The sequence below is a fragment of the Capra hircus genome, chromosome 20, assembly GCF_001704415.2.
Source record: "Capra hircus breed San Clemente chromosome 20, ASM170441v1, whole genome shotgun sequence".
Taxonomy (NCBI): Eukaryota; Metazoa; Chordata; class Mammalia; order Artiodactyla; family Bovidae; genus Capra; species Capra hircus.
The window spans coordinates 25601416-25613731 of NC_030827.1; positions in this window are offsets into that span (position 1 = coordinate 25601416).

Here is a 12316-nt window from a genome sequence, read left to right on the forward strand (position 1 = left end):
AAGTCGCTCAGTCATGTCTGACTCTGTAGTCTACCAGGCTCCTTTGTCCATGGGATTTTCCAGGCAAGAATACTGGAGTGGGTTGCCATTTCCTTCTCCAGGAGATCTTTCCCACCCAGGGATTAAACCCAGGTCTTCTGCATTGTAGGCAGACGCTTTACCATCTGAGCCACCAGGGAAGTTCCATGGTTGACAGGGGAAGCAACAATCCTCATGTAGGCAGAACACAAGGCTGTGTTGTGTTCAGTTGCTCAGTCGTGTCTGACTTTTTGCGACCCCAGAGGCTGTGAGGGTTCCCCACATAACTTAAAGCACAGCCAACAGTGGCTGGATACAGATTGAAGCCAACTCCCAGAATTTGCCTCCTTTGGCTTCCCTGGTGGCTCAGTGGTAAAGAATCTACCTGCCAAGCAGGAGATGTGGGCTCGATCACTGGGTCAGGAAGATCCCCAGGAGAAGGAAATGGCAACCCACTCCAGTACTCTTGCTTGGGAAATCCCATGGACAGAGGAGCCTGGCGGGCTGCAGTCCATAGGGTCACAAAGATTCAGACACAACTGAGCAACTAGCCAGCAGCAACAGCAGACTAAGTCGTCACTAACTGGGACCGCAGCAAGGGGCTTCTCACTGGCCTCATCCCCATCTAGTCACGTCCCTCTCCTCTTTCCCTCAGTTCCTCTTTCCCCCAATTCTGCAGACAGTAGAATTAAAAAAATTGAAATTTGATGGTTTTCTCGACCTGTTTGAATTCTTCAGTGACTTGCAATTGCTCTTCAGATAAAATTTTAAATCCTACAGATTTCTGCATGATGTGGCCCTTGTTCATCTCTCCAATTTCATTTTCTAACTTTCTCTGCCTGCCCTACTGAAAATCATATTCAGTGACCTGCTTGCTCTTTCTCAAAGAAACCAAGTTCTGTGATCCTTCAGAGTATCACTGTTATTATCTGGGAAAAATCATTACCACCTCCTGCCCACCCTAGGCTACCACTGTCAGCTGGTTCCTCCTCAACCTCCAGGTCTCAGCTATAGTGGCCCCCCACCCTAGGTTAGGCTACATATTTTGACAGTATCCTAGACTTTGTCTTTACACATATTACTTCTATAAGTAAAACTTCTCAAATAAATAGTAATAATAATAAGAATATAATGAATTGGGGCTTCCCTGGTGGTCTGGTGTTTCAGACTCCACACTCCCAATGCAGGAGGCCTGGGTTCAATCCCTGCTCAGCTCAGCCAAAAATAAATAAAAATAAATACTTGGCAAAATAAATTAAAAAAAATATGGTGAATTATTTATTGTCTTTCTCACTGGATTTTCAGCTCCATGAAGGATTTTGTAAGCCAACTGTTACAAGTTAACAAGATGTTATTCAAAATTAAGCTATGTAGGTACAGGTATATTAGTTAAATTACATCTAAGTAAAAGTAATACTTATTTCAAAATGCATCATTTCTTAATCGCTGTACTATTGTCTATGATGATGAGGTATATGCTTGCTTATGCACTGAAGTATACGGGAAACTGGTTACATTCATTGCTTCAGAGGAGGGGAACCTGGTGGCTGGGGTTTAGGGGTAGAAGAGAAACATTCTATTTCCTAGATATTCTTTTGTTTTCTTTGAATTTCATAAAACATGTTCAGTTCAGTTCAGTTCAGTTCAGTTCAGTCACTTAGTCGTGTCCGACTCTTTTCGATTCCGTGAATTGCAGCACGCCAGGCCTCCCTGTCTATCACCATCTCCCGGAGTTCACTCAGACTCACGTCTATCGAATCAGTGATGCCATCCAGCCATCTCATGCTGGGTCGTCCCCTTCTCCTCCTGCCCCCAATCCCTCCCAGCATCAGAGTCTTTTCCAGTGAGTCAACTCTTCGCACGAGGTGGCCAAAGTACTGGAGTTTCAGCTTCAGCATCATTCCTTCCAAAGAAATCCCAGGGCTGATCTTCAGAATGGACTGGTTGGATCTCCTTGCAGTCCAAGGGACTCTCAAGAATCTTCTCCAACACCACATTCAAAAGCATCAATTCTTTGGTGCTCAGCCTTCTTCACAGTCCAACTCTCACATCCATACATGACCACTGGAAAAACCATAGCCTTGCATGGGTTGCAGGGTCTTAATTCCCTAACCAGGGATCAGACCTGGGCCTAAGACAGTGAAAGCACCAAGTCTTAACCATTGGACTGCCAAGTGAAAGTGAAGTCGCTTAATCGTGTCTGACTCTTTGCCACCCCATGGACTATAACCTACCTGACGCCTCTGTCCATGGGATTTTCCAGGCAATAGTACTGGAGTGGATTGCCATTTCCTTCTCTAGGGGATCTTCCCAAACCAGGGATTGAACCTGGGTCTTCCGCATTGTAGACAGACACTTTACTGTCTGAGGAACACAATTATATTTCTTTATGAATATCCACTAACATTTATAAGAAAATCTATGATAAGCAGCTTCCAAATAGAAAGGATTTTTTTTATTAACAATTGTAACCTATATACAAATAGCTCATGCAGCTCAATATGAAAAGAAAAAAATCAACCCAATCAACAAATGGGTGGAAGATCTAAATATACATTTCTCCAAATAAGACATACAGATAGCCAAAAAGCACATAAAAAAGATGTTCAACGTCACTAATTATTGTGTGTGTGCATGCATTATTAGAGAAATGCAAATCAAAACTACAAAAAAAAAAAAAGCTACAATGAGGTATTATCTCAAACCAGTCAGAATGGTCACCATCAAAGAAATCTACAAACAATAAGTGCTGGAGAGGGTGTGGAGAAAAGGGAAACCTCCTACACAGTCATTGGGAATGTAAATTGGTACAGCTGTTATGAAAAACAATATAGAGATGCCTTAAAAAACGAAAAATATAACTATCATATAACCCCAAAATCCCACTCCTGGGCATATACCCAGAGGAAACCATAGTTCAAAATGATACATACACCTCAGTGTTCATTGCAGTACTCTTTATAATAGCCAGGACATGGAAAACAGTCTAAGCGTCCATCAACAGAGGAATGGATAAAGAAACTGTGCTACCTATATATGATGGAATATTACTCAGCCATAAAAGGGACTGAAATTGTGTCATTTGCAGAGATGTGGATGGACCTAGAGACTGTCATGCTGAATGAAGTAAATCAGACAGAGAAAGACAAATATCAGATGATACCACTTTTTGTGGAATCTAAAAATGCTAATACAAGTGAACCTATTTACAAAACAGAAATAGAGTCACAGATGTAGGAAGCAAACTTATGGTTACTAGGGGGGAAAAGCAGAGGGGGCGATAAACTGGGAGATTGGGGTTGACATATAAGCACTGCTATATATAAAATAAATAGCTAATCTGTATAGCACGGGGAACTCTTCTCAGTACTCTGTAACTAACTATATGGGAAAAGAATCTAAAAAAGAGTGAAGATATGTATATGTATAACTTATTCACTTTGTTATAAAGCAGACACTAACAAAATACGCAAATCAACTACATTCCAATAAAAACTTTTGAGAGATACACAATACAGAAAAGGAGTCAAAATATGAAAAACTATGTGCGAACTTCTTTGGTAAGTTCTTTAGCTTCTTGTAATAAAGGATTTCTCTGAACAGATATTTAACATTTATTACTTAATAAAAGATACATATAATGAAAAGATAAAAAATTGTAACCTACAAACTTCAGGTTATGTTAATCTCCAGGCATGTTTAAGGAATGTGTTAGAATATTTATTATATAAAATCACATTTATTTACTTTAATACATACATTTGTCTTAGGAATTTGAATTTATTTAACCTATTGGTGATAATTAAGCCATTGACTATGACCTTACTGGTTTTATTATATTGATACTTTCCATCGCATAAACAGGTTAAGTTCCTTTGTTAATCCAAGAATGTAGCAGATTTCTGAGTCAGGACTTTTCTCCTCGGTTGAGCAAGGAAATAAAGCAATGCTTACGGCAGGCTCATTATCAAAAAACACAGTTGAAAAAGTTGTGCTTTCAAGCAGATGGTGCCAAGGTTGTGGTGACAAGTCTGAACAGAGGGCAGTGGAATAGATTACTTTAGCCCTATAACTGGAGGGTGCTGATGTAACAGGTAGAAGACTCAGGATGTGGACTTAGGAAACCTCTGTTTTGGTTTTCAATGGAAGCTGCCTGTCTTTGCTGCCTATTCCCATTTGAGAGTGTGAAACTGCTGTTTTCACTATATTAAATCTTAAAAAAAATGCACTCGTTCAGGTGTATTGTGTAAGAATCCAAGTTTCAGAAGCAGTGTCAGCAAAAGCAGTGTTTTTCAATGAAATGAGGTCAATCGAACCAAGCAGTCATATCAGACCATGGTAGAGAAACTACTCGCTCCCTATTTTCACCCTCCATTTTCTTATATGAATTAGGGACTGACCAACCAAAAATCAGGTCTGAATAGGAAATCTTAGAAGATTCCTGTGTCTCTCAGGGTTCATGCAGGAAAAGCGAATTCACCTCTTGCCCCTGACCCCAAGGGTTTGAAGAACTTTCATACAGGATTTCCCTGGTAGCTCAGATGCTAAAGAATCTGCCTGCAATGCAGGAGACCTGGGTTCCGTCCCTGGGTTGAGAAGATCCCCTGAAGAAGGGAATGGCTACCCGCTCCAGTATTCTTGCCTGGAGAATTTCGTGGACAGAGGAGCCTGGCAGACTACAGCCTATAAGGTCACAGAGCTGGACACAACCGAGCAACTTTCACTTTCACACAGGAGAGAACTACCTGCAGTGGTGTTGTCAGAGGGTAAGAGAGTGAGGAAGCTAGGGCTCCTAGACAAGTAGCCATAGAAAGACCTTACTTTCCTTAGAGAAAGGGAACAAAGGCAGTATATAGAGTTTCTGGACTCAAAGGGAACTGGAAATGTGTGGACTGGGCCTTCCTGCTTCTGCTTGATGGTTGCAGGGGGAAAAAGCTGCTGCCAGAGAGTCTGTGCTGAAAGGGAGGGGGCAGGAGCGTGTACCCCACATCTCTCTCCTCCCATCCTCTACTCTCTTCTCACTGTCCTGGTCAAACCTAGAGACAAACCACTCCCCACGGGGACATCTGCAGGGTTTGGCCTTTGAGGACGCAGAGCACAAGAGAGAAGGATGGAGAATGGAGGGGAGTGGAAATGCAAACAGAATAATCAGCACACTCAGCACTCATTGCCTGCATTAAAATCCTTTGGGCAAATCCCCAGAGGAGCAAATGGTGTGTGCATTTCTCTGACAAGTAAGCGATTAGTAACCCTGGTCTGTGCAAACCCTAACTACCTTGGGTGATTACGGAAACCCTATGGGAATGAATGTAGAGTTTTAAGGGAAGATTCTCTCTGGATATCTGCTCATTATATAGGCATAGGCATCATTGTCATAGTCTGTTGTATATACAGCGTATGCATATATACTGAGCAGGTATCCAATGAAAATCTTCCCTTAAAATTCTACTTCAGTTCACATAGAGTTTCCATAATCTCCCAAAAGTCGTCGGGGTTTGCCACAGACCAGGGTTACTAATTGCTTACCTGTCAGAGAAATGTTGTATATCATATTTTGAGACATATAATTAATATTCTAGATAAACAAGAAAGTACTCACATAAATTCTCAAGTCTGCCCTCCCCCATTAAAGGAATCGAATGATCAAATTAAAATCTTTTTTTAAAAAGGCACATCCAACTTGAACAAAAGAATAAGAAACTGAGTTAGGATTGAGGATTTTATGAAAGATCAAGATCTGTCAAGGAGGAAGGACATAGTTAGCTCTTTCCTTCTTCCACATTCTGAAAGGGAAAGCTGCAGTTTTAAAACTGTAATTTGTGAAAAACAATTTAATTGAACCAAAGAAAACTAGCATTCAGATGGTTAAGGCCTAGTTTTCTGCTGAGTTTCTAAGTGGAAAATAAAGCATATTTATTGAGGAGTGAAAATTCTTCTTAAGGAAGGAATTATTTGCTCTAATCAGAAAGACTGAGTATACATAAATATATTTGCCAAAAAGGTTGCAGACTTTTCATTTCCAAGATGAAACACAGCAAGCAACACTAAAATACTACCACAGATTAAACTGTTCTATACTAATAACTCTCCTTCCCAGCATTACTTTTCACCCAAAAGGGGGGAAAAAAATATTCTGTGCTGATAGAAACTGGCAGCACACCAATAAAAACATGTGATAACATAATTAATTGCCCAAAGACTGTTAGTATTAATAGCCAGGTGGAGTCAAAATCATTCTTTCTTTTGGTAAAGTTTTTATATAAATTTACTTATTGTCATTCTTTTAATTTTATGATAAATGTCTTCAGTGAAAAGTAGGATATAATAAGATAGGGATTTTTATAATTCACTTCATCTGAGAATTCTCTTAGTAATGTTAAAAGACAGTGGTAAACTCTTTTTTTCCCTTTTCTCACCATCTCTGTGGTAATAAAACTAGGATGAACGTATGGAGTATTTCGGACTTCCCTGGTGGTCCAGTGGTTAATATTTCACATTTCCAATACAGGGGGCATGGGTTTGATCCTTGGTCAGGGAAGTAAGATCCCACATAAGATGCAGCATGCCCTTCTCCCAAAGAGATAATAAAAATATAATAAATATATTTTAAAAGAAAGCATGGAATATTTTTAATTTATGAAAATAATCCTACTGAAGCTAAAAGGACTATATTTTCCAGAGCTATAATTTCAATTCTTGGTTTGTATTTACTACCATCAAAGCTGATATTTAACGGCATAGAAATCTACAGTAAATATGAGTACACAACTAGAAGAGATGTTTTGAGTTGTAATAATGTGTATTTTTAAAAATCCATTCTTGGGACTTCCCTGGTGGTCCAGTGGCTAAGACTCTGAGCTCCCAGTGCAGGGGGCCCAGGTTTGATCCCTGGTCAGGGAGTTAGATCCCACATGCTACAACTAAGACCCAGAGCAGCCAAATAAATAAATAAAATTAAAAAAAATAAAAATTAAAATTAAAAATTAAAAATCCATTCTTGTAAAGCTAAAACAGTTGTAAAAGTAGGTGAAAATATTAAATTCTTCCATTTAAATTATCTTGGAAATTATTTTTTAACACAACTTCATTAAGATGAAATTCATATGCATTACAATTTATTTAAAGTGTACAGTTTAATGGTGTTTATATATTCACAGAGTTAAGCAATCATCACCACAATCAATTTTAGAATATTAAAAAAAACCCATTTATTTTTCATTGCCCCATCCCTGAGCAACCACTAATCTTTCTGTCTCTATAGATTTGTCTATTCTGAATATATTGGCTAACTTTTAAAAGTACAATATTTCTCTGACAAATTCTGAATTTTATATTGATCTATTATATATAGATAAAAATTTGTTTCTGTTTTCTAATTAACTATTGAAATTTTGTATTAATTTTTTATTTCTAATTTTTTTTAATAAAAAATAATTTTGGTTGTGCTGGGTCTTCGTTGGGGCGTGTGGGCTTTCTCTAGTTGCAGCACAAGTGTTCTAGGGAATCGACTCAATAGTTGCGGTGTGTGGTCTTAGTTGCCCTGTGGTATGTGGGATCTTAGGTTCCCTGACCAGGGATGGAACCCATGTCCCTTGCATTGGAAGGCAAATTCTTAACCACTGGACCACTAGGGAAGTCCCCAACATTTTATGTTAATTTAATACTGAGTTCATGTATAAGATTTTTGAAAAAAATTACAGTTGATTGTCAAACTGCTGTCATAAAATATGAATAAATGACACCTGTGGGTTTTTGTTGAGGTGTAATTTTGACCTGTAAAATGTAAAGCACTTCAGAAGAATTTTAAATGGATAAAAAAAATCAATAAATCAAACAAAACAACTTTCAAAATGTTGATTACATTTATATTCATTCCCTCTGCCCCTGAATTTGGTGAAGGAAAATATGTATCTTGATCTGGATACAACGTCATCAGGATTGGAGATCTGACTTTCCCATATGACGATCTTTGCTAATAGAGAATTCTTAGTTTTCTATCAGTCTTTGCTTGAGGTTGAGTTCAGACTCCGCAGTCACTTATTTCTAAGTATGAGCTCCCGCACTCATCTATTAGAAGCTGGAGGTCAGAAAGCTTTCGCTTGCAAAGCATTCTACTATTTGGGAAAACGCTTCTTTATCTGATATTGTCATTCTGTTTTATTTCTCTGTCCTCTCCATGTTCCTCTGAATTGTGTTAGGACAATGCAGAGTGTTTGGCAATTGTCATTTTACTGGGTGGAGAATTTAGCTGGTAGTAGATTGGCAACATTTTCCTGGTTGTTTAGTGCTTCTGAGAAAATATTCTTGAAACTTCCTGAAGCTGATGAATTCTATACTCTCCCTCTGGCTACAGCCACTTACAGTTCTACTTTTAACAACTTTATACCTGTCTTTGGTGAGATTATCTAGTGGTATTTACCTGTCATTGTGGTTGCCAAAATCTTTGAGACATTTTTTCCTACTTTGTACTTCTCTATGCTGAATTCTCTCCAGTACCCTTGCCTGGAAAGTCGCATAGATGGAGGAGCCTGGTGGGCTGCAGTCCATAGGGTCGCGAAGAGTCAGACGGGACTGAGCGACTTCACTTTCACTTTTCACTTTCATGCATTGGAGAAGGAAATGGCAACCCACTCCAGTGTTCTTGTCTGGAAAATCCCAGGGACGGGGGAGCCCGGTGGGCTGCCGTCTGTGGGGTCGCACAGAGTCGGACACAACTGAAGCGACGCAGCAGCAGCAGCAGCATGCTGAATTGTACTTTCCCAATTTAGAATTTAATCCTGCATTTCCCAGCTTCTCTTGTTGGGGACTTAGTTTCACCAATCAGATTTATTCCTATAAGATTTTGATTTGGAAGGAATCTGTGTGAGGAAATGGGCTTCTCAGGTGCCTCAGTGGAAGAAGAAATGGCAACCCACTCCAGTAATTTTGTCTGGAAATTTGTCTGAAGTCACAGGCTGGACTCCATGGGATCACAAAGAGTCAGACATGACTTAGTGACTGAAAACATAACATGTGAGGAAAAGCCAAGTGAGGGGCATCCTTTGTTAGGGGTAGGCTTTGCAGATCTATTCAGTTCAGTTCAGTTCAGTTCAGTCGCTCAGTTGTGTCCGACTCTGCGGATCTATTGTGGAGGTGCAGTTCCTTGATGATATAAGAGAAGGTACGAGCGGCAGCTAACCAAATGTCAGAGTTCATCATAGCAATCTTCAGTCACCAGCTTTTGGATTGCAATGAAAACCATGATGATATGATGATATCGGAATATACAGAAGGCCGTATAAATTGAATAGTGAGGGAGTGGAGTATGGAACTCTTGACTAACAAAGAGAGCAGTCCGATCAGGTAGAAAGTGAAACAAATCATATGAATTAAGGAGAACAGGTGACATGAGAGATGCAGGTATTCATCTCAAGGAGAGAATTGTCACTGTCTTCTCTGTTTCTGGTGATTGTGCCTGTGTGGGCTCACAGACCCAGTGATCACTGGCTCTCAGATTTTTCAAGAGAAAGAGAAATCCAGATTTTTGTGTGGGATTTCCTAGTTTCAAAATATTGTTAACTAATACAAAATTGTTTTACAGGTGTGTGTAACCAAATAAAATATAAATTGGATACAGTCCATAAGTTGCCAGCTTTTGATCTTGCTTTACTGGTGAGAAGAAAGCAGCACATAAAGACTGGTGAGATAACAGTAGGTGGGAATACAAAAAAGGATTTGAGAAGAGCAGAGTTGGGTTGACAGTATACAAATCAAAAAGTGATTCATTAGTGAAGGTGGGAGTCATGTCCATTGTGTCCATTGTATTGGGAGCTTAGAAGTCATTGATAACATTTGTCAAACATCTTTAGATGAATAATAGGAGGAAAGATCACATTGCAGAGGGTTGAGGAATGAGGGAGAGGTGAGCTAGTAGAGACAGAATGGAGATTACTCCATAGGTTGTGTCTAGAAGGAGACATAGGAGAGATAAGAAGGCTTTCTATTTTTTTAAGGGCTAGCCAAGGCTGGCGCGCACACGTGTGTGTGTGTGTTGAATTAGGCAAGTTTTACTAATTATTTCCATTTTTTATCCTTACCTTAAAAGTTCTTTATGAAACATATTTATAGGCTCAGATTAGTAAAACCACTATGGAGGAAGAAATTTAAAATTATGGAGAGAGAGCTCAGTGTTAATAGAGTAAATTTCTGGAAGAGATGGGGGATGTGATGGAAAACACAGAAATGAAAATGAGATTCTTTGAGATTAGAGGGAAGGTTATTACAAATGATATGGAATTGAGCAAACTTATGGTAATGCTGGCAGTGGAGGAAGCTGACGTAATTCTTTCTTGATGGCAGCAATTTTCTAGTTGAGTAGATAAGATAAAGTTTGCTGAAAGTAAGCAGAGTGGTGGACATGCTGCTTGAGGAGAGCAGTGATGGTATGGAAGTGCCAGGAAGGGAAATGGGCATAGAGAGTTGCGTAAAATAGAGCTTTTAAAGAACCTAACTGAGATTAGATCCAATAATTGTATAAGGGCACCTAGTGGTATTTTTGGAGGATTTCATCCTTGCTTAGCAGCACAAGCCTAGATGTGGAGAGGTTGATTTCACTGATCCATAGTTAGGATTTGGGCCAGACAATGTGGGGAAATGGACACAAATTCATAGGACCAATGTTCTAGTGAGAGAATCATTGAGGTAATTGAGGTAGGGAAAGATAAGAGGCCAGGAGGGATAGAATGTCAAAAAATTTTGACAGGGCCTTCTACTCTTGGTTCAGGCTCTAGATCTTGGGGTGTGGTTGCATCTGGATGCATTCCGAAGAGAAAGTCACTTATTATTGTTTCTACTTCATTTGATTGCTTAGATCTCCCTGTTCTTAAAAGAACTTAGGATCCGTTGAGTAGTAGTCTTGGCTTCCTGACCCATGGATGAAGCGGAAGTGCTATTCTAAAAAGGTGATGTAGAAGTCCTAGAAGGAGCTCTAGGCAAGTGAAGGGAAGGAAAGTGGACCAAATGTCAACTGAAGGGAGGACCAGGGTTGGAATGTCGCTACTCTTCATTCAAGCTTCGTGTGTCTTATTAATAAACTAGCCATGCCTGGAAGGGATGGAAAAGGCAAGTTCACAACTCCTAGCCAGTTCAGCTTAAATCTCATTGGGACCTCCCAGAAGGAAGTGCAGGCTGAGAATATTCCTAGGAAAAATGTGCTTTGTGATATCTATGGCCAAGTGCTTTTACCACCAGCAGGCACACTCCCGCAATGAAGGCCAATTAAGTGTGGGAATCCTGGCCCAGGTCAGGCTGAGGGGCACAGGACTAAGCACAGCTCTGCTGTAGCCCTACCAGAGACCCATGCATGAGTATTCTGGCTGCCTTTGGAACATTAGGCAGCTGACGCTCACTCAGAACTTGAAATAATTCTAAGGCAGCTGTTCTCGAACTTGAGCATGCACAAGAATCACCCAAAAAGCTTGTTAAAACATAGATTCTTGGACCCCAGGTGAATTTTGTTCAGTGGCTCTGGGGTAGTGCTCAAAATGTTGTATTTCTAACAAGTTCAAGGGTAATGCTGATGCTGCTGGTCCAGGCACCACACCTTGAATATCAGCTCTGTTTATATTTGGGAATTTTATTGACTGAGTCCTGGTTCCATATACCTAGTAAATATATTGCCCTCAATCTATTTAGATGTCTTTTCCTCGGACACTAAGTCTATAAAAGACTGTAGGCGTTTCAGGTATTGGTTGCCTTTTGAGTAATCCAGTTCTTCCCTTGTCATTGACCCATAAAGCCCACAACAGTCTCAAGAAACTATAGAGACTGGCCTTTGCCTTGCTCTTTCGCTGTCACCACTGTTTACGGGATGCAGCATGACCAGGAAATCATCCCATAATTTTTTTTTTTAATGGTGCTGGAAAAGATAGAGATCTCTTAAAACTTGAATGGATGTACAGCCCACTGTCTTACCAGCAAAGTGTCTGACTTTGCTGCTGATTTCTTGCCTGCCCCAACTTCTTGAGAAAAGCTTATACTCGTTCTTTAGCCAGAGATCTTTGTCCTTAGGGAATTAATACAAGAGACTTTTGGTGGGAGTAATCTGGCTCCTGACTGTACCAGTTGGTTCCTGGGCCATATTCTTAAAATAGAAAAATGACAAATTATAGCTCTGCCAGGACTACATTTGGTGTAATCCGGAGAATATGTTTTTAAGTGTCTGAAGGACTCAGCCACAGGAATCTTGATGGTACCAGCCAAGATATCTGAGGTCCAAGGATGGCAAAACCCAGGGACCATCCAGTACTCATGGGGGGAT